Source organism: Schistocerca cancellata, chromosome 3 (genome assembly GCF_023864275.1).
Source record: "Schistocerca cancellata isolate TAMUIC-IGC-003103 chromosome 3, iqSchCanc2.1, whole genome shotgun sequence".
Taxonomy (NCBI): domain Eukaryota; kingdom Metazoa; phylum Arthropoda; class Insecta; order Orthoptera; family Acrididae; genus Schistocerca; species Schistocerca cancellata.
The window spans coordinates 44413382-44436896 of NC_064628.1; the positions used below are offsets into that span (position 1 = coordinate 44413382).

At 38.5% G+C, this 23515-nt stretch overlaps 1 long non-coding RNA gene across 1 annotated transcript; it reads left to right on the forward strand.

Moving 5' to 3' along the window:
• Window positions 1-535: 535 nt before the first annotated feature.
• On the forward strand, window positions 536-5216 carry LOC126176915 (uncharacterized). The gene is made up of 2 exons (XR_007535701.1): window positions 536-609; window positions 4910-5216. It is a non-coding gene; the product is annotated as an uncharacterized LOC126176915 (long non-coding RNA).
• The last annotated feature ends 18299 nt before the right edge of the window (window positions 5217-23515 follow it).

The window sequence follows — 23515 nt, forward strand, 5'->3', positions numbered from 1 at the left end:
CATCATCCAAATAGTCGTTTAGCTTGTACATCACTGTGTTTCTCCATTAATCGTATGGGGAAACCAGTGCTTTCCGGACGTATGTTTATTAGGGTAATTTGCTTATTTTACTGTCTCCTCCTCGCCCCCTTCGTTTGTATCTACAATACGCAAACACTGTATATAATGCTGTGTCAAACTGTTTCGGTGTTTCTTGAAATTTATGTCTGCTAGAGAGTGACAGGGTGGTTCAGAGAAATTCCCCTTACACACATTGCTTCTTCGTATTGCCACCTTACCATACTGGAAACTTCCTCTAGGACGACAGAGAATAGTTCTGGTGGTTTGGGTCGTCTAAAAAAGTATTTCCAGGCTACGTAACAGTTCTTATAGGGAGTGTGACCTTGGCTGGAGGCTGCTGCACGTGTGACGCCCTCGTAGCGACAGCGCGGGACGCTCGCCAGGCTGTGGTCTCGCTGGCTGGTGCCACGTTCCGCTGGGCAGCCTTCCGCCACGCCCATCCCCGCTGCACTCTGCGCCCGCGTAACCACCACCAGTATAAAGGCGGGGCCGCCAGCCCCCGGCATCAGTCGACGACAGCAAATCGAAGGCGACACCATGAAGACTCTCGTGAGTACACTTGCGTTCGATGCCAAACACGGTAGAAGCGGTCTCGTCGCATTTGACACAGTCTTGTTACCTTCTATGGTTGGAAACTTGTGTGTCATTACCACGTATGGTCTTCTATAGCTACATCCACCGGGTGCTCCACAAACCGCAGTACCATGTGTGGCAGAGGGTACATTTCGACCGAAAATCGTTTCCGCGCCCCGCGTAATCCCCCACGGTTGCTCTAAATTCTTACACATCTACATCTACATCCACACTCTACGAATCACTGTGATGCGCATGGCAGAGGGCACTCCCCAGTGTATGACGTGAAATGAAATGATCGCGTGGCATTATAAGTCGGGAGGCCCCATCTGGGGAAGTTCGCCACATTGAGCGACTTACGCGTCGGTGATGATGAGATGATGATGTCCTCATCATGCCACACTCAGTCCACATGAGGAGAAAATGTCCACCGCAGCTTGGAATCTATCCCGTGTTTTCTGCAAGATAGGCAACCACGTGCTCTCTGCAAGGTAGGCAAGCACGTTGTCACTCAGCTGAGCAGGCAGACAGTGTATGCTGTATTAGGTTTTCGTGCCGTTCCGTTCACTGATGAAGTATGGGAAAAACGACGACTTACATACCTCGCTGCACGTATAGATTAGACTCACCTTGACTACGCGGGAATGATTCATATGAGGCATTAGTACGGTCCTCAATTCTTCATGGGCTCTTGAAACAGCCCATGTATGCTTTTGGGGGACTGTTGCGCATATCTTGAAGCGTTACTCAGTTCATTGCTTCCAGAATTACCGTGGACCCCACGGATCAAGCTAACCAGTGACCGTTTCTGTTGTCCTTCGCAATATAGTTAGTCATATTTGGTATGGATCCTATACATTTCAGGAATATTCTATGATGTGTTGCGCAATTTAGCATTGGTCACTCTAGCGGTCTAGTGCGGTAATGTGGTGGGGGGATTTCAGTGTGTACCAAGAACGGAGACATTGACTTGCAGGTGAACAAAAAACTAATTATGCAAATTTATTTTTTGTTGTGGTAGTTAAAACGTTATGACTACGCTTTATATAGTTGACAGAAATGATCCGATCCCTGTTGTTTGGGACCTCGGGACGATATTATCTATAGTGGCGCTGATTCTCATTTTGTGTTTTCGTTCCTATGAAGTGTTCGGACCAAAAGTTATACCATCAGCATAGTATTATTGTTACTGCGCAACGGCCCGAAAATTTATCGAAGACTTTCCAGCAGCCTAGAAACGTCATACCTAATTGAAAGTTGGCTTTCACACTATCGGTGCATCCGTCTTCCATGTTAATTCCTACATAGGACACGTTTGGTCTCCAAGAAACTATCAAACACGGGTGCAAAATATGCACAGCAAAGGTACGCTTGATCAGATCAGTGAGATAGGCTGATAGTTTTACAGAGCCCTTCTTCAACCGTTCCTAACGACTAAAGGAGGACCTGTGTCCCTCTGATAGCCTCCGAATATTCCCCGTGGTTCCAGCACCTATGATAAAACAGTTGCTATAAGAGATACTAGATATTTTGCGTATTCGACATGTGTCTAACTAAGAATGTAGGGTAAAGCCACTGAAGTTGCAAAGTTAAATTTTGTTCCACTTGTTGACGATTCTCAAGAAACAGGAAAGACTATAAATAGTAATATTCATTTTTATTTCTTCAGTCTCTGTGCTTGAGTTAATTCCAGAAGTTGTTCTAGCTTGTGAAACGTGAAGCTTTTCGAAATGTACCTAAGGTAGCGAGTTCTTGTTCTGTGACTCCAAGCAGAACATTTTTTTCTTTCCTTGTCCACTACATAGTGTTTTGCTAATAAAGGTACTACAGATACTGTAGAGTTACCACCGAGAATCTATGCCAACCATTCGTCTTAAGCACGTCTAACTGGTCAAAAATTCTATGTGTCGGTGTAATAACACACAGCCGTTTATTTCGATTTGTGCTACTGAGAGAGGAAAGGATCTTCGATTGCCAGGGCAGAATATTTAATGCGACCATAAAGAGTCGCAGTTTCGGTCCATCTCTGTACTGCAGTCCTAATCCTATAAAAGGGGTTTATAATTGTAGTGAGAGGACTTAGACAGAAGGATATCGAAAAATCATGGCTGTCAGTGTTTTCTGTCGATTGACTGAGAATGTGTTAGGTAATATGATACAGTGATTGTGACGTTAGCTTCGTCTTTCCCTCAGTGGACGTTGACGTAACAAGTCTGCAAAGGAATTCAGCACTCACTCTTGAAACTACATACGATAATTACGCAATCCCGGCATGAGTAACTCAGGTCTTCATATTGGAAAAAAAATAAAGTTTCAGATTCTGCAAACATTTCATTAACTATGCCAGTTTAACCAAGATCGAATCAACATAGACTGTAAATCTTTGTGTACGCTTCATATTCTTTGAAGAATCTTATCCAGGATCCCGAGCCTCACTCATCATGGAAGCGCGTCCAGTTCTTTTACCACTGTACTAACTCGTTATGTTTTACTTAAGTATAACAGCGATGACTGACAAAGAGAAGTTCACCTATAAAGTTAGCCTGTCACCGTAGCAACAAGGATGTACATAACGCTGAAAACATGTTCAGCTCCAAACTGATTTACAGTAATATAATGCGCAATTTCACTCCCAATCTCCGTGATGCCAATGATACTTCTATGTTTTGCCTAGATATCTAAGGTCTGGATGTTTATATGTAATAGCATCGATGGGGTATCAGGCAGTCGACATACATTTTATCGTCAGAAGTATGTAGGTCTTAAGTTACAATGAACGCGACACTCCATTTGGTTTGCAATGTAAAATTATCCAACAGATTTCAGAAATGCCCTTATTATTACTAACTTTATCGCATGTACTGAGATTGAGACATCCACGATGATCAGTGTCTTTCATCAAGACTAAACTCAGAATAGGTGTAACGTAAGAAGAAGTTTATCAATGATGGTTTCAGTAAATGTTTGTCATTAAATCATATATATCCGTACCATAGTATCAAAGGGGAATTATTAAGAAATATATATGTGCTCAGCGCTAAACTGATTTAAGACAACTATAGCTCCGTTATTTTCTTTGTGCCAAAAGAAGATAAATAGGTACACTTGGCACGCAGGTTTTCATTAGAAGCTGCAATGAAAAATCATGGTTTAAAACCGATGTACGTTAACGCCTGTGAAATACTTCAGGGAAATGAGTTTCGGTAGGAAATAGGGTAGAAATTCTGTTATCATGATAGCGTAGGAAATTCTCTATCTTATGAAGGTTAATTCTGCTGTTATCCTAAGACCATCATATATAATGCTGGAGTTAACAGAGAGCGAAGGCAGGTAAGTTTTTGATAGCTCATCAACATTAATACCGTTAGAGACAGAAGAAGTTCGTATGGACCATGGAGGTCGTTGAAGGATGGATGAAAGACTAGCGACGGTGTGTAAGACATCAGTTCTCAGTCTTTGAGGAACCGTCCCATAATGTGCCGCAAGTGAGTCAGGGAAACAATGGGCAGGACCTCGATTTGAAACCTACCCGTTTATCATACCAATCTAGTGCGATGTGTACAATGCTAATAGAGGTATTACCCATTACCTTAAATGCTTAGTTTCATGGAGTTAAATACTGTGGTTACTTTATAAAGTATCCCATCGCTCTTTGTGACTGTTTCCATGGCACCGTAAAGTATCATATTTCTACTCTTTCACCAGCGATACGGAGGCAAGAAACATTGCCTGCGTGGGAACGTAAGATAATCTACAAACTACTGACTGAAACCATATAAGGATTGCGTTACAAAGAAGTAGCCTCACTGTCATGTGAAAAATGAGATTTCGTACAAATGTATATAGCAGTATGGTTAGTTTGTGGTTTCTACAAAAAATAAATGAAACTGATGTATATATCCACTAATCATAAAACGAAATGTTGATGTCACAGAAAATATAGCTACTATACATTATAAGTGATGTGTATCCTACCACAGTCAGCCTTTCTGATGATGTAGGCTGATATGCATCATCACAGAGCAGAGATATTAGTCTTGCAACAGACACTCGATGTGATGTAGTGTACACTGTGTTGACTATGGTTCTTTTCATAGAAGGTGTGCCTGTTGTAGTGTCCTTGTGGTACACTGTCACTGAACTGAGATGTTATTCTTGTCATAGATCTGGCTGTGCTATGAAACCTCCGATTTCTTACTGTCACAGATGTTCCTGTTGTCGTGCTGGCTGATGTGCACAGTCCACTCTCTGACCAGAGGTGTTCTCTTTGCCACAGGTGTTCCTGTTTGTGGTGCTGGCTGTGGTGTGCGTGGCTCTGGCTGTGCCTGGCCCTCTGCCCCTACCACGTCCCGGCCCAGTGCCGATTCCTGCTGCGCCCAGGGAGACCCTGCGTGGCAGCGAGCAGGTCTACTACGGATACGTCCCATACGTCGTCGGCTAAGCACAATGGCAATGGAAAACGGCTACCTATTCGGCACCACTGTGGACTTGATACAGACATATTTTGGCTAACGTTTACTATTTCTCTATTACATCCGAAATTGCCTTTAATTCTCAATAAATTTTACACTTCATATTAAGAAGCCTCTTTTATTTTTATTTTATTTGTTAATGTCTTCTAGTTGACCCTCTTAACGGTGCTCCTTTACATGGTGTTGTAACTGTACATTGTTTTACGTAAGTATTCAGTTTAAAAATTTGCGAATATGCTGTAATGAAGGTGATCCACTCTATGCCATCTGCAGCCACACAACATATCTTCCATCTAAAACACAAATGCAAAGATACATTTATTTAAGATTTTCGTTATTACTGTGGACCTATGCGAATTCGTACCATGACCAGCTATCGGACAACAAAGTGATAACGAGAAGTTTTCACTGTCACATTTAGTACTGTACTCTCCGAAACAGCAAAATAGCGGTTAATATAAAAAATCCCAGAATTATCTCCCTATTTAACACCTTGTCTAAAGGGTGACTGCAGGACAGCTTTCAGTTACCCGTGACATCGTTACATCTAAACCAACAATCAGACAACGGTATCGTAAACGAAAATACGATATAAATAATGCAGGTCATTAGTATAATCTGCTTCCATTCAGTGTTTCCTCATATTAACATCTTAAAATGTTGAATAAGTAGTAACAACGACTGGTCCTTAAGAAAGTAATATTGTTGACTGCAAATGGGAATAATGATGCAGGCAGACCGACGATGAGGTAAAATGATATAAATGGTAACAGAACAGAACAGCTGAGAATAGAAAGACGTACAAAATATTGGCTATAGAAGCTGTAGAACTGTGTCGGAAAATTAATGAAAAAATCTGAAATAGATTCATTTCGCAAGCGGAGAATGATGTCTATGGCTAGAGTGGAACCTGCTTATCAAATGACGATGAATTTGAATAAAAATTTACGAAATATGGTGCAAGAATAGAAATGGTAAGTAAGAGATAACGGCTGGACTACTATTATAAACTTTAAACAACAAGACGCGATGTATATTAAAATCTGGGCCAAAATGATAAGCATGCAGGAGAGGAAGCGATCACTGCAGGTGGAACATAAATAAAGGAATTAGAAGAAATGCGAGATAAAAAATAGAAAAACACTGGAGATGAATTGAATTAACACATAACACATTAATTATGCCTCTTCCAAACTGAAATTCATATTTCTCAACTATGTCAACGGAAGCTGTACAAACTAGAAAATTCCAGAGGACAGGAAATTAGCAACAATAATAACTATTTACACGATCGGTTTCAGAAGTATTTACGAAAGCTATAGAATATCACTCTGCTAAACACAGGGTACTAAATATATCGTAAAACATCACAGAATCTAGCAGTAATTGTTGAAAATGTCCTATTAGAAAAGCAAACGGGCTTTACGAAAGATATGTAGAACACATACATTGCGTTTACTATTAGACAATTCACTTAGAAACACAGAATTTAATACAGAGACACATTTACTGAAAATAGCAATGAAAAGTTTGATTTCAGTTTGCTAATGGCATATTCGCATATTCGTTTTAAATTAAAATATGAAGCCGTAATGACTGTTTGGTAATGAAATAACTAAAACCGCAGCACAGTTAGTTTTCCCTTTAGTAACTAAGATGAATGATACTATTGTTATTGTTGTTGCTTTTTTTATTTTGGCAGTCCCTTCCTTTCAACACTTTCAGAGGATATCTCGAAAATTCAGACAAAAATATTTGTAGAGGACTAAAAACAGTTCACTGTCTTATAACCTACAACACATTGTCACAAATGTGATCTTAGACGCTGTTTTTCTATTAACCTGTGCGATTCTGTGCCGCCCAGACAGCTGTGAGTGTTGCAAGTCGCTTCTAGGGTTCAGGGAGGCATCCAGCCCGGGTCGAACCCACCGAGTGGATTAACCATGAGTGACGGTGTTCTAGTTAGGGTGGAAGTGGTTTTCCGGTGGTGAGTATCAATGATACCCGCGTCCTACCTCAGTTACACGATTCTCAAACACTTTCACACGGAATAACACTAGATTTGATGGGGCACATAAATTCCGCCTCTCCGACCAGGGGTGGGAAGGAGTGGTAATAGGAAGTTGCATGTAGCATTTATCGCCTCTGGATTTTGATCTGCACTACGTCGGAAATATTTTAGCTGTTCCTTGGACTCTATGTCCACATAGAAATCTCCAAAATCGCTCTGCTTCACGTCAAATCTATTAGAGACATTGAAAACTTTACCATCTTTTTGGTACAGAGAGATTTTCTTTCTCATTACTCTTCCTCTACTAATACCAGGGTGAAGAGCAAAATAAAAGGGAAGAGAAACAAATACGCAAGCGCAATGCATATTAGATCAAAGTGTGACCTGACAATGCCTCCCTACGGTAATGAGTTACCGAATGTATGTCTTTTCATCAATGTGTAACACATAAAAATTAAATTTATAATGTAGATCAAATGATTTGAACATCCTTTCAAACTAATTACTTACTTCATTAGTGCCCCTCCCTAGCGTTTCAAAATGGATTTGATTGCTCCAAAGTGCTTTATATAAAAACAAATGATTTTACATTCAAAATTTTTTAAAATTTTCCGCTAGCTTAGCGTTGCAAGTTATTTCCTTATACACTCTTCCACTTTACAGAACCGCTTTTCTCAGTACATATGCTGCATATGTTGTCTAATGACATTTTTAATCATCACGAAATGCTCTGTGCAATATAGATAGTAACTGCGACAATTATCTCTGAAGCTACTTTCTGCATAATTTCTATAATCAACGATGGGATAAATTTCTATGAGTCAGTGAGTGGAATGTCGGAAGCTAGAACGTGATAGGGAAACTAGAAAATCTGAAAATGGAAATGAAAAGCCTCAATCTAGATATAGTAGAGGTCATTGAATTGAAATGGAAAGAAAACAAGGATTTCTGGTGAGATGACTAAAGGATAATATCAACAGCAGCAACAAATGGTATAACATAAGTAGGATTCATCGTTGTGAATCGGAAGATAGGGCAAAGAATGTGTTAATGCGAACCGTTCAGTGATAGGGTTGTTCTCATCATACGTGCTGACGTCGCAAGCAGAGGATGAAGAGATAGAGAAAGTATATGAGGATACTGATAGGGTAATACAGTAGGTAAAGGGAGACGAAAACCTAATAGTCCTGGAGGACTGGAATGCAGTTGTGAGAGAAGGAGTAGAAGTAAAGATTACAGGAGATAATGGGCTTGGGACAAGGCATGAGACAGGAGAAAGAATATTTGCGTTCTGTAGTAAATTTCAGCTAGTAAGACTGAATACTCTGTTTAAGAATCACGAGAGGAGGACGTATGCTTGGAAAACACTGGGTGATACGGGAACATCTCAGTTAAATTACATCATGATCAGCCATAAATTCCGAAATCAGGTACTGAATTGTAAAGCGTACCCAGGAGCAGATATAGACAAAGATCACAATGTAGTAGTGATGAAGAGTAGGCTTAAGTTTAAGAGGTTAATCAGAAAATCAATACGCAAAGAAGTGGAATATGGAAGTACTAAGCAGTGACGAGATTCACTTGAAGTTCTCTAAAGCTATAAATACAGCAATAAGGAATACCATAGGAGGCAACACAGTTGAAGAGCAATGGACGTCTCGAAAAAGGGCCGTCACAGAGGTTGGAAGGAAAAACACAGTTACAAGGAAAGTAACTGCGAAGAAAAGATGGGTAACAGAAGAAATACTTCAGTTGATCGATGAAAGAAGGAAGTACAAAAATGTATAGGGAGACTCAGGAGTAGAGATATACGAGTCACTTTGGAATGAAATGAACAGGAGGTACAGGGAACCAAAGACGAAATGGATGTATGAAAAACGTCAGTGAGTAATTAAATAAATAGGAGATGATAGGAAGCTAAGAAGAAATGTATGAAAAATGTGAAGAAATCGAAAAAGAAATGATTGTCGGAAGGACAACCTTCGTTGACGTTAAAAGGAAGGGTGGTAACATGAAAAGTGCAACGGGAATTTTGCTGTTAAAGTAGAGAAGAGAAAATAGGTGAAAAGAATACACTGAAAGCCTCTATGAAGGGGGAAATTTGACTGACGGAATAAAATTAAAAAAAAATCGATTTAGAAGAGGTAGGGGATCCACTATTAGAACCAGAATTTAAGTGAGCTTTGGAGGACTGAAGATCAAATAAGGCATAAGGGATAGATAACATTCCATCAGAATTTCTAAAATCATTTGCAACAAAAGGACTATTCACGTTGGTGTGTAGAATGTAGGAGTCTGGCGACATACCATCTGACTTCCAGAAAAATATCATCCACATAATTCCGAAGAATGCAAGAGCTGAAAATATGATAAATATCGCACAGTCAGCTTAACAGCTCATGCATCCAATTTGCTGACAAGAATAATATACAGAAGAATAGAAACTAAAACTGGAGATGTGCTGCATGAAGATCAGTTTGGCTTTAGAAAAGGTCAATGCACAATAGAGGCAACTCTGACGTTGCAAGTCTAAAAAAAAAAAAAAGAAAATACTTTCACATGATTTGTCGACTTGGAAAAAGCATGCGACAATGTAAAATGGTGGAAGATGTTCGGAATTCTGAGGGAAAATAGTGGTAAGCTATAAGGAGAGATAGGTAATATACAATACGTATAAAAGTGAGTAATAAGAGTGGACGGCCAAGAACGAAGTGCTCGGATTAGAAAGGGTGTAAGACAGGGATGTAGTTCAATCTGTACATCGAGGAATCAATTATGGAAGTAAAAGAAAGATTCAGGTGTGGAATTAAAATGCAAGGTGAAAAGATATCAACGATACGATTCGCTGATGACGTTGCTATCCTGAGTGAAATTGAAGAATTACATACACTACTGGCCATTAAAATTGCTACACCAAGAAGAAATGCAGATGATAAACGGGTATTCATTGCACGAATATATTATACTAGAACTGACATGCGGTCGTACACTATCCTGCTGAAATGTAGGGTATCGCAGGGATCGAATGAAGGGTTGAGCCACGGGTCGTAACACATCTGAAATGTAACGTCCACTGCTCAAAGTGCCGTCAATGCGAACAAGAGGTGACCGAGACGTGTAACCGATATCACCACATACCATCATGCCGGGTGGTACGGCGATACGCCAGTGTGTCGATGATGAACACATGTTTCCAATGTGCGTTCACCGCGATGTCGCCAAACACGGATGCGACCATTATGATGCTGTAAACAGAACCTGGATTCTTCCGAAAAAAAGACGTTTTGCCATTCGTGCACCCAGGTTCGTCGTTGAGTACACCATCGCAGGTGCTCCTGTCTGTGATGCAGCGTCAAGGGTAGCCCCAGCCATGGTCTCCGAGCTGATAGTCCATGCTGCTGCAAACGTCGTCGAACTGTTCGTGCAGATGGTTGTTGTCTTGCAAACGTCCCCATCTGTTGACTCAGGGATTGAGGTGTGGCTGCACTATCCGTTACAGCCATGCGGATAAGATGCCTGTCATCTCGACTGTTAGTGATACGAGGCCGTTTGGATCAAGCACGGCGTTCCGTATTACCCTTCTGAACCCACCATTCCATATTCTGCTAACAGTCATTGGACCTCGACCAACGCGAGCAGCAATGCCGCGATACGATAACCGGCAATCGCGATAGGCTCCAATCCGATTTTATCAAAGCCTCCTTACACGAGACATCACAACAACGTTTCACCAGGCAACGCCGGTCAACAGCTATTTGTATATGAGAAATCGGTTGGAAACTTTCCTCATGTCAGCATGTTGTAGGTGTCGCGGCCGGCGCCAACCTTGTGTAAATGCTCTGAAAAGTTAATCATTTCCATATCATAGCATCTTCTTATTGTCGGTTGAACTTCGTGTCCGTTTCACGTCATCTTCGTGGTGAAGGAACTTTAATGGCCAGTAGTGTAATATGCTGAACGGAATGAAGAGTCTAATGAGTACAGGATATGTATAGATATTATATCGAAGGAAGACGAAAGTAATGAGAAGTAGCAGAAATGAGAACAGCAAGAATCTTACCATCGGGATTGAAGCTCACTAAGTAGATGAAGTTAAGGAAGTCTGCTATCTAGGCACCAAAATAACCCATGACGGACAGAGCAAGGATGGTGTCAAAAGCAGATTAGCACTGGCAAAGAGTGCATTCCTGGTCGAGGGAAGTCTACTAATATCAAGCATAGGTCGTAAGTTGAGGAAGAAATTTCTGAGAATGTACTTTTGGAGCACGGCATTGTATGGTAGTGAAACATGGACTCTGGGAAGAACGGAACGGAAGAGAATCGAAGCATTTGAGACGTGGTGCTACAGGCGAATGTTGAAAACTAGGTGAACTGATAAGGTAAGGAATGAAGAGGTTCTGCGGAAAACATTGACAAGGAGAAGGTACAGGATGATAGGACATCTGTTAAGACATTAGGGAATGGCTTCCATGATACTAGAGGGAGTTGTAGAGGGCAAGAAATGTAGAGGAAGACAGCTACTGGAATACATCCAGCAAATAGTTGTGGATGTAGGATGCAAGTGCTACTCGGAGATGAAGGGATTGGCACAGGAGAGGAAATAATTAACCATTTACCCTTCTCACTTTCTATCTTATATTGAATATTCATCTAATTCTTCAAACCTTTCTTCTCTTCTTAAATCTAATTTCTGTATCTGTCCTGTGACAGATCGTCTCTCGTACCCACACAGTCATCTTTAAATGAATTTAAAATATCTTTTACTCTCATCATCGTTGCCTTATGGTCCCTCCTCTTCTTCCAGTGGGCAGTGCTATCAACAAGATAAATAACTTCCCCTGTCTTTCATTTACTTAACTTCACATTGTATCTACTCTCAAGGAACGTCATATATCATTACATTCTAGTCTTTCAAAATTACTTAAACTTTATTATACAATACTGCACAGTTACTGTATTTATAATGTATTATTTAATTTTCTTGTAATTTAGTTTGGCATTAAAACGAATACATTTTAGGTTTGAAAAATGAACGGTACTGAAGCTTGTGGCACAATTTAATACATCGAAATGTTTCTGGTTGTACGTTTCCTTTCACATATGCAAACAGTCCCAGATAGAGGTACCCTGTGACCCTTTGAAGTTGTATCCCTCCAACACGTATATTTCCCTCTGGCGTCAATTCATTCATAGTGATCTTGCTTTGGCAAAGTTCATTTTAGAACTGCTTCAGAGAAAACTATCGCAAGTTTGATAACTAACATTTGAAGTTTTACTATCCTATTTGGAAACAAAATTATATCATCATAAACTCTCAAGTTTCTTAACATCTTTCCTAGAACTTTGTTTGCATTAGTTTTCCCATTCAGTTTAGATACTGCTTTTTCTTGGGCTGCTGAAAATGCTTTTGGAGATACAGGGTCACCTGGTTGTGGCCTAATTCATCCACAGCCAACAAGAATATTTTGTTATTCTCCCCCCCCCCCCCCCTAAAATTCTCTCTAACGTATCTTGTTCCAATTCCTCTCCTTGTTGCATTATATGCTACTGATGATCAGCTCCTTTACACTGTAGAATCAGTTGCTGTTCTGCAATACATTACTCTGCTTCTTGCTTAAATAGCCAGTCTAAAGCTAATAAAATGTCTACCCTTACGTTTTCTAACATCAACATCGATTGTCTAGAGTTTGTATCATTGGTGCTGAAGTTAATAAATGGTTCTTTCGTAACTGTACTACTCTTTCTTTCATTCACTCCTTGTACGTGTAATTACGCTACAGAATACCACATCTCATTCCGATCTCGAATGCCGTTCCAAAATTCCTCTTCAACTAGCCTAGAAGTACTACTGTGTCCAATATTATACTAACTTCGCCATTATTCACCATTCCCTCGACTATACTGGTAGACTGCAGGGCTATCCCTTCTACTTAAACATCTTCTGTCAATTTGTCTTGTGTTTGTTCATGCTGTGACCGTAATTCAAATAACATGTCGTACCTCTGCCTGCATTCCCTTTGCTCATCCTGGATTTCATCGCTTACCTGTTTACACATTTTATCCACTAGCTTCCTTTCATCTGATAGTATCACATACCTTTGTATTCTCGCTGCCGCCACATCAGCTTAATGAAACTGTCGTCCCTTGTTCACCTACTCCAAACCCATGGTTTGTCCTGATCCTGGTTCACATTATAGTACAAGCTTCACATATTTTCCCTCATACATTATATCTATATGCTGAATGATAAAAATATATTAATTTTTCTTTTCAGGTATTGTTCCCAATAAAGTTTGTAGATCCAAGCCTGATAAAAGTTACATTCAATGCTGAAACTCATACCCTTTATGGGAAATCGCACTCTAATCATTCCAGCCACCTTTCTGTTTCGGTTCCTCACTACCCCACGTAAATGTATTCCCTTAACTTACCAATACGTTATCCCCTCCTGTCTTTTACTCCAGCCCCCAAGTCCTGCCTCTCAAAATCAGAAACTCTATCAGTTTATAAATTTACAGTCTTCTGATTCATTTGGCACTCAACAACAGGTCGAGATTAACATCACACTTGCCCTCTTTTTCTTATGAGAATACATTCCTCAATAATTCCCTCCTCTGAGGTCGCAGGAATGTCGACTGTTACACTGTTCCTTCCCTTTCGCAGGGTACTGCACAATTTACTTGATGATCGACAGTAATATGATCATGAATCACTGTCCTGATCACAGTTATAGTCCCTTCTTGATTACATACCACTCATGGGATTTGCCAAGGACGCTACCTCACACTTAACTCTTCTCAAATTTTTTCTGTTTTGGCTGCTTGGAACGCATACCTATCAACTCTAAATTTATTATTATAATTTGGAGAAGGAACATGAGTGGCAACAGTTTACCTTAGGTGTACCACTTCTCTATCATCCGTTGTCCATTTCTCCACAATACAGTAATTTGTCTTCCACTTACTCCCATAAGCTTCCTGAGAATAATTTAAGCAACCAAGCTGACCGATAATTCCAAAAACCTGCGAACTTCTCCCAAGTTCCACCTACTAGTTTTCCTTTAGCTCCTATGGTAGCTTGCTAAATACTACCTCAATCAAATATGATTCATCAGTTCTTTGATCTATGTATTTGGTTTGATTTATATCCCATTCTATAAAATTACTGTATCCACCCCATGGTACATTACAAACTCAGGAACTAATAGCTACAGCCTTAAGGGTTTGTGAGTCGCTGATAACTAAAATTTTTGTTGGAGCTCCTTCTCATTGTTCGTATGACTGAAATCTCTCCACCCTTAATGACACCCATTGTAACACAAAGTTTTAAGTGGTTAGCCACAACCGATTTTCCTTCCATACGACCACGAAGAAGGTAAAGTAGCTTCAATAGCTTCATAAACCAAACAGCTTGAGTTTTGTCTTGACGATCCAAGGTAAGAAGTTTCTGCGTGGTACCCAGAGCCAGCTTAACTCCCTAGCAACCAAGGCGCCCCTTGAAACTCCAAGCTTGAAGATTCTATTCAAGACATATCACTATTACTAGTGGTGGCTTGGGGCCCAAACACAGGGTACCCCAGGGACTTGCAAGTGAAAGAGTTGTATGTAGTACAATAACTATTACTAGCGAAAAGAGCACATAGCGAAGGGTGGATGTAGGACGCTCCAAATCGCAATCTCTTGTGTCGAAATATGTTCTCGAACCTGCCTTTGAGATACCGTTGCTCATTTCAAAGTGGAACTACGCACACCAAGCGCGCCTCACATTAGAATTCATGTTTTCTGATCTGAATTACATACGCAGATCTTCTCACACACTGATATCCGATTCAGGCTTTAAGTTTGTTGTTACTGTACTGTCACCTTTTAACACTTCTACTTAATTATTATCTACTCGTCGGTAAGGTAATTCTCAAAACTTCGAAGACAGATGAACTGACTTATCGAAAGTGCATGTCGTCTGATGTTATCTGGAATCAAAAGTAGAAGGTTAAAACGAAAGTTTACTCCACATAACTGAAATATTCGTAGATGGCCTGGTTCTTCATGAAGTGTGTGGTTTATAGTGAAAGTGATCGGTTTCAGTTTTTAAACATTTATTCTTCCATTCGTACAAGCTGATCAAATCCATAATGACACTTTGCAAAGAGGCCGAGTTGTACAGTATGTCTTCGTTAAACAACTGACTGGTTCACAAATAAAGAAACATACTTTTTCACAATAATATTCAAGTAACTAACTTAGGTTACACTTCGAGATATCAGCTCAAACTGCCTGACCCAGCAGCCTCACTGCTTCATTATTTATATATTCCAAATAATGGATGGTCACTTGAACCATTATTACTTAATAGTGACAACATATTTTTAATCGTATTTCCAATTAAAAGTTCCAAAGCTAAGAAGTTCTGATTACACAGAATAATACAACTAAAGTTGCAGAATTGAATAATAAGTGAAATTTATAATGTAAAAATGTTTTTAAATGTGAAAATTCCATCTAAACATGAGTATAATAATGAACTTCACAAAATTAATTAGTACACGCTAATTACACAATGACTCACATTCCTAACAATAATTGAAAGTAAGAGGGTAAAACGAAATAGGTTTTTATTGACAGAATTTGTAACAGATACCTAGAATGTTATAATTAGGCGTATATCTGGTTATAACAATACAAGTTTAATTAATAAAGTCATTAAGACGGAATGTTCTTTACAGCTTTTATCCTAAATTTACGTTTTGCAATATGTGCCTTCATTTGTAAGCGACAGAATAACTTCTTGAATGATTAAATATATTCATAAAAGTCCAATTATTTGAATAATTACAGTTATTGACTAATACCATATATTTTATTCCTACCATTTTCACTTATTCAAGTCTTTCCCATTACTACAATGAATGCCACAGTTTGTTAAAATACATCGTCGTTTGTTTTATTTTGTAATAGTGTCTGCTAATTAGTCTCCAATTTAGTGTCATTTTTATGAAATTTACGAATCACCACAATATCAATCACTCTAAAGTGAGGTATTGTACTACACGATGTCAGGGAATCGAAGTTTTCACTAAGTCTTTGTATGTTCTGTATATTACATGTACCCCACAGCTACTCTTACAAATTTATTTTTGATGAGTAGCTGCTTTCTCAGGAGTAAAATTTTTCTTAGTTTTTTGAAGTCTTCTGTAACATCACTTTCTGTTACTCTAGGTTGGCAGCACACTTCTGTCACTCCATAACGCTGTCCATCTCGTGACTACCATCCCTTGTTCACAGGCAACTTCTGGAATTTTCCATTTTGGTGCAATAGCACAGTCCACTATTAATTCACAGTTGGTGGTTTATGGTCACATCAGGAAGGTATAAAGGATTTGTCCTACAGGAAAGGACAGGGAAGAACATTTCAAATTATTTTTTTCTTTTTTTTTCATGTGGATTGTTTTCTCATTTTCAAGGATTCAAGGTCACAATCATAAGACACAAAAATAATAATTCCTTAGTAAAGAGTACTGAAAATACAGAATATTATTCAAATATATATTATATATATTAAAATTCGCTGGCCGGTGTGGCCCAGTGGTTCGAGGGGCTTCAGTCTGGAACCACACGACCGCTACAGTCCCAGGTTCGAATAGTGCCTCGTGCATGGGTGTGTGTGATGTCCTCCCAGATCCCACAAAAAAAATTTTTTTTTATAATTCCATGTGCTTATTGGAGATAGTGTGTTGCTCATTACAAACAAAGTCTATATTCTAATGTTCTCCTAACTTCTACTAATTCTCATATTCAGATATTCAGTTCTTTTATTATGGTTACCCAACACACTTCCATGCTACCCATTAATCTCTCATCAAAACTTTTATCTAATTTCATAACTTATTTTACATTTCTGTTAATTTTGATTTAAACTGATTCCATAACTTTTCTGTTATCATATCTTTTATTTCTCTCACAATTTCTTTTAAGCTTCTAGCTTACTACAGGAATGTGTTGACAAGACATAAACAGTTTTACAAACCAATTACAATAACTGAATAATTTTTCAACTTATTAACTAAGACATATAAATAAGTGTGTAATAATTACAATTATTATATTTTTCTGAAGTAAACAATGCAGATTATACATAAATTCCAAAAAATGTAAATTACATAAATATCTATATCCAAAAAGAACTATTGCTAAAGAGAAGGGTAGAAATGACAGTGGAAGATAGCGTTTCAGATAGGATTACAGGTGAGTAAGAGATGTAGCTTCTGGAACCGAAAAGGAAGAAAATCGAATGCTACATAGCTAGGAGACATAGTGCTCACCATGCACTGGTTGGTGCTTTATATGGTTTCAATTCTGTGATGTTTCGAATGCCAAACAATTTCCCAGATCTTGGGTAAACTAACCAGAATGCATTGGGGTGAGGGATGCATTGAATCTTGAAAGGACCTATGTATATGTCAAAGAATTACTTTAATTCACTAGAGATTGCTTTTGCATTTCTCGTAGGTTTTTACAAGTACAAGGTCATCTATTTTAAAATTGGCATCAAACCAACATTTTTTTTATTTCTTTTAAAAAGAAGATTTGAGTTTAATGTACTGTCAACACCACTGTGAAACGTCCTCTTAGAAAAATTATACAAGACTGTGCTCAAACTGACACACAATATTTTTAGCGCAACGCAATCTGACTTTCAGAAATCCCTACAAAAGAATGGCCCTGACTAACATTAACCTATACCTTTCACAAATCACTTACCTCACAAAATCTTCGTTACTCAAGCTACAGCAATACAGCGAGCGCCACTACTGCCAGCTAAATAACAGATTCAAACTACGGAAGGCACTAACTACTAGTAGGCATAGTTAGCAAATGAAAGATTTTAATAGAGAACAAACAATGTATTTACCTTAATATTCATCAAAAGTCTTAATATATACAGCAGTTCATGACATCCATTTTTACAAATTTCAAAACTCCGCCATTCCTCTCCCCACATCCACCACTGCTGGCGGCTCACCTCCAACTGCGCAACGCTACGTGCTGTTAACATCCAGCTGCCCAACACTACAGTGGCTGACAACAATGCAAACTAGCCACAGACTGCACACAGCACCGCCAGTGATTTTCATACAGAGAGCGCTACGTGGCGGCGGCGTTACCAATATAAGAACCTAAACAGCCCACTTACATAGCCCCCATGCTTCCCACAAAAAATTTTACAAATTGCTTTGGGCACTGGGTAATACATATTTGTTAAAATTTTTCATAATCGTAATTACAGTAACAAAGAAATCAAATGCACACACTTATTGATACAATGTTGGTCAAAAGCTAAAATTTTCTCACAGTCCATAAAGACAGTCCTGATCATTCATCATAATAGTAATTACAGTTTTTCTTCACAAAGCCTCATTAGTAAAAGAAATTGCACACAGAAGTAGTGGATTTCCATGCAGTCTTGAAGAAGTAGTGTTGTCCTTCCAATGGAAAGACAGTGCTGACTCTTGACATGCAGACAGGTAATGGGCCACAACAGAGCAAACCCACAGCAGAGTCAGTCGAAGTTTTGAAGAATATTGGTACGTAGGTCATCACAGAGTAGACCCACTGTAATCCTGGTAGAGATTACGGTATTGGTGGGCCACCAGAGCTGCAGACCCACTGCAGTCCTTGTAGAAATAATGGTAATGATGAGCCATCAAAGATGCAGACCCACTGTAGTCCTTGTAGAGACGGCCAGCAGCCATCTGTTGCAACTGTGCAGTTGCACAATCACCATCGAAGAGTCTTGCAGACAATATAGCAAGTCCATAAACCACCACTTGTGCACTCACTAAGTTTTTTGAATTGTCCTTACAACCAGCAATGCTGTTATCCAGTCCCTTGCTGAATTATTAACACATGTGCAAACACTAACAGTCCCTACTTCTCACATATTGTCCATATACTATGACCAACAGAAACGTGTGCAGTGAAATGGAACTTACAAGTTACACTATTTGATGAACTGGTGTCAATTACCATTTTATAACATAAAAAACAAATTACAAAGGTACAAAATACATCACTAAAAACATAACAATACAGATAACATTTGTAGTACAGGCTTTACAAAAGAATCGAAATAACATATACATCAGTGTTTCAGGAATTATGACATGAGTACATACATAAAAGATCAGAATAACTTTCGAAACATCAACTTCACACATGAGCATTAAAACAAAACAGAATAAATAATGTCTCAGCATATTTACAAGGTAAATAACATATTATTAATGCCAATTATATTTGAGGATAACAGTATTCCTCATCATAGTGAATGTAGCTTAGTATTAGAAGAAGAAAAAATTCTATGAAACTACACAGAGACAGGAAGAAAACAAATACACAAGGGTACACAAACACATAGTGGGATAACACAAAAGGAAAGGACAGGGTTCGTTTTCAGTGTAACATTTGGTACTGCAGTCCAACCCAAAACTTCATTCCAGAGATCTTTCGTCTTATTTCGACATTTGCTCCAGCCAAAAAAATCCTATCCAAGCATGCTTTCTGTATTTTTCTCGTATAACCTCTCAGTGCATTTCTTCAAATTCATCGCAACTCATTCTCTTATAGGCTACCCCCTCTTAAGCTAACTTAAATCTACTGAGCTCAGATGCTAAACTAAGGGACGAGGCAATGCAGCAGCGCGCAACAATTAACACAAACAGCAATGATAAAAAATGCGAATTTGCAAGGCAAGCAGCATTATAGAAATCAGCAAAGCAATTGCAATATTACAGCTAATATAAGGCAATGTGCTGCAAACAAGAAAAATAAATCAGTAGTAAACTGGCTTAGAAGAATAACAGAAAGTCAAATTCAGTAACACTATGCCTGGCAAACAGCAGCAGCAAATGAAATAACTTATATCTAAACATGACATAGCTCAAGCAAAAAAAAAAAAATATTACACTAAAGACAATAATGCAGACAAGGGAAATGTATATTCACATCTTAATGTCTATGTAATTAAAGTGGTGCACCACAACTTATTCTATGAAAAATATTAGCAAGTAGTTGAAAAGAAAATTATGTATGCAAGTCCTGTGAAGGGAAATGTCTTTTTGTGCTCCTTCGTTTTTTTTTAAGTTATTGTTTACTGGGTCTGTAGGCATAAAATATTTATATTAGTACATCTATAAAATTTTATTTTAACCAATGCTGCAGTGCAGCTAGAAACTAGATATTAAACAAAACGAGTAAATAAATACATAAAGCAAGCCATATGGCATTTTTCTCAACTAGCAAGATAACAGCCGCGAAATGTTTCTCATCGTTTCATTAGGCATTTTAGTAAATATCATAAATTAAGAGCTCCACAGTGGTGCACCACAACTTATTCTACAAAAGAAATTACCAAGTACTTGAAAAGAAAATTATATATGCAGTTATTGTTATTAGTCCCTTCTTATTGTTCTCTCCATTCCAAGAGCTCCTTTTCGAAGAATGTGGATCACTAAATTATTATTTAATAGATCTGTTGACAGAAAGTGTTCACATTAGCAAATGCATTTTATTTTATTTTATAAAAGCAATGCTGCAACACAGCTGGAAACTAGATATTAAAATGAACAAATATGTACAAAGGAAGGCATGAAACATCATTCATTTGCCATATGGCATTTCATAAGGTAATAAAAAAATCTCTCAATTCTCGTAGAAAGATACTTGTCATCATCAGGTGTGCAGATGTAAGAATGTTTCCAAGTAATGAGTGGGTCGTATTTGCGGTGCTTTCTATAAAGGAATGTCAAGCAAGGTTAATGGCCTCCCCTTTTTTTTCTACCTGTGCCTCTGAAAAGGACACACTAATGGCTTTTTCTCCAGGCATCTGACACAGCTGGGTGCCCACGACGCATTACGTGCAGGTGGTCACTTAACTTTCTTACGGAAAAATTTACGACAGCAGTTTCCACTACAGTGACAGTCTCATATAAAAATATTTCACAGGTCAAGAATTTGCGTTACAAATCTGTAGAAACAAAATCCTATAAATATAACAGTGTCCAAAAAATTTTCGCCGGCATTGTGATACATTCACGCATTTACACACATTTCATAACTCTTAAAGTACGATTCTTGGTTTCCAACAACCTTTTTCACAAACCAGAGTCCCTAAACACTACTCATTATTCCTTACCTTATTCGTCGACACTTCTTCAATGTTTCATCATAATAAATACGTATCATAATCAAATTCCTCATATAGCATCAGCTTATTGATCATAAACATACCGCAACCGCATAATACACATAGTCATCGTAATAATAACATCATAACACCTCAGTCAACTCTCACAATCGTTGTAGCTTCCCCCAATAATTAAAAAAATTCTCTGCTCGTGTCAAAAGTGTCATCTGCCTCAAACGTACTTTAAAAATCGTGATCCCATACCAGATATATCATTCAAAGCTCTCATAATATCACAATGGGTCCGAAAAAATATGAACAGTTCACACAGTACAGACAAAATACAATTTCATAAGCGTGAAGTTATCCAGCTGTGTAATTGCATAAATATCTGTCACTGACATAGTAAAAAATATGTTTGTCTCTCTCAGTTAAATGATCAGATAGCTACGTAAATTATGTGTTAGAGGAATATGGTACCGGTGTGTAAAGTTGTATAAGCAAATACCATATTAGCTAGGGCTCCTTGTGCTTGCCATACACGTGATACACAAAGTAAGCGTGTACCCCCCTGAGGATTAATGTAATTATACCCTCAGGTGTTACAGATTACAAGAATGGAATGAAATGTCTTACGGAAAACCTTTGTATCATAGTATCAAAAATCTATAAAAATAAATGTTTTAAGTACAAAATTAATCACTGAAATGCGTGTCCTGTAGCGCTAAATGTGCATTTTGTTGTAAGATAATCTCTGTGTAAGTGTCGTAGTTATTTTCCTCTGAAAGCTAAGTTCTGCAGAAGCCAATGTACTTAACTCATGATAAACAAAAGTGAAATGCTGTGCGTATAGATATCCTACTTATTATGCTTATTGCTGTGATGAAGAAAGTACTATGCTGTAACGTATTGTTGTGCTACGGAAAAGGCTGTCTCCTTGTAGCTATACCACAAAAGTTACTACTGAAACATGTTTTGCTTTCCAGAAGAATTCAGAAAAACCGTGCAGATATAAAACAGATACTCCGCAAAAGCAACAATGTAAATTGTGTCACACATTAGTAGTGTCGTGATATAATCGTGCAGCTGTCAAAGAAACCAAATACTAAGTCACCTTTAATCTCACAGAAAGTACTTTAAATCCCAAATGTATTTTCAAGTAAACCAAAAAGTTGCATTAAAATCTCATTAGCAGTACTGGTAAATGTTCTAAGTATGTGAGCCTTATAGTCATTATGTAGTCGTGCAAACTAACAAGGAAGAATGTATAAATAACAACACTGTGTCGTCTGTTCACTATAATAATGCACTCGTAAATACTGTCTAAATATGTTCCCTAGGTTCTAGACTGGGTAGTGAACTTCAAAACATTGTTTCATGTTAACAGTTTCTAAGTCTGACAAAGCATACTAGAAATGTGAAGTGAAAAATTTTATAGCAAAGACTAAGTTAAAAAGCAGATTATCTCTCAATAAATGGTTTTACACGTGAAATGTTGTGTAAACCTTTGCTCTTCTTAGTATGCAGAGTTTCAACTTTAACGCAATTATCATGTGGTATACGTCGGTAAAGAATACTGGAATTTTTCTCAAGGTTAGCGTCTATGTTATTTTTCTCTGAGCCAGCCGGCGCACGCGGCAGCCTATGGTGCGAGTCATTTTCTGTTCCTTTGTTGGCGCGCGTCGTTATTGGGATTTGGAGACCTAACTTCCACAAATTCACCGTGACGAGAGGACTCTGCTCTGTTTGAATCCCGCCAGTTCTGATGCAATTCATGTCTGTCGTTACGATCATATCGTCTGTCGTCATTTCGGTAGATTCCATAGTTTCTTTCTTGTCGGTCACGTGGTGGAGAATTTCTCCCTGAATCGTAACTGTGCGCTGAACTGTTGCGTCTGAGGTTATTCTGTCTCCCGTGATAATAATAGTTCTGGTTGCCAAATTGTCTGTTTCTATGATTGTCTCTATCATATTCATTACTACGGAAATGCGATCTTTCTCTGTAACTATTACTCTGCCAGTGGTTGTCATACGGGTGGTGTCTGTTTTGGTCACGATTTGTGTTGTGAGAATAGCCTTGTTGTGTCCAGTTATTATTTCTGTCATCACGGAATTGTGACGGATGTGACCTGTAGTGATTGTTTCCCTGTTTTCGCATCCCGCGACTGTCTGTGTCAATTTCTAATTGTTGTAAGAGTCCCTGAAAAGCTTCAATGTC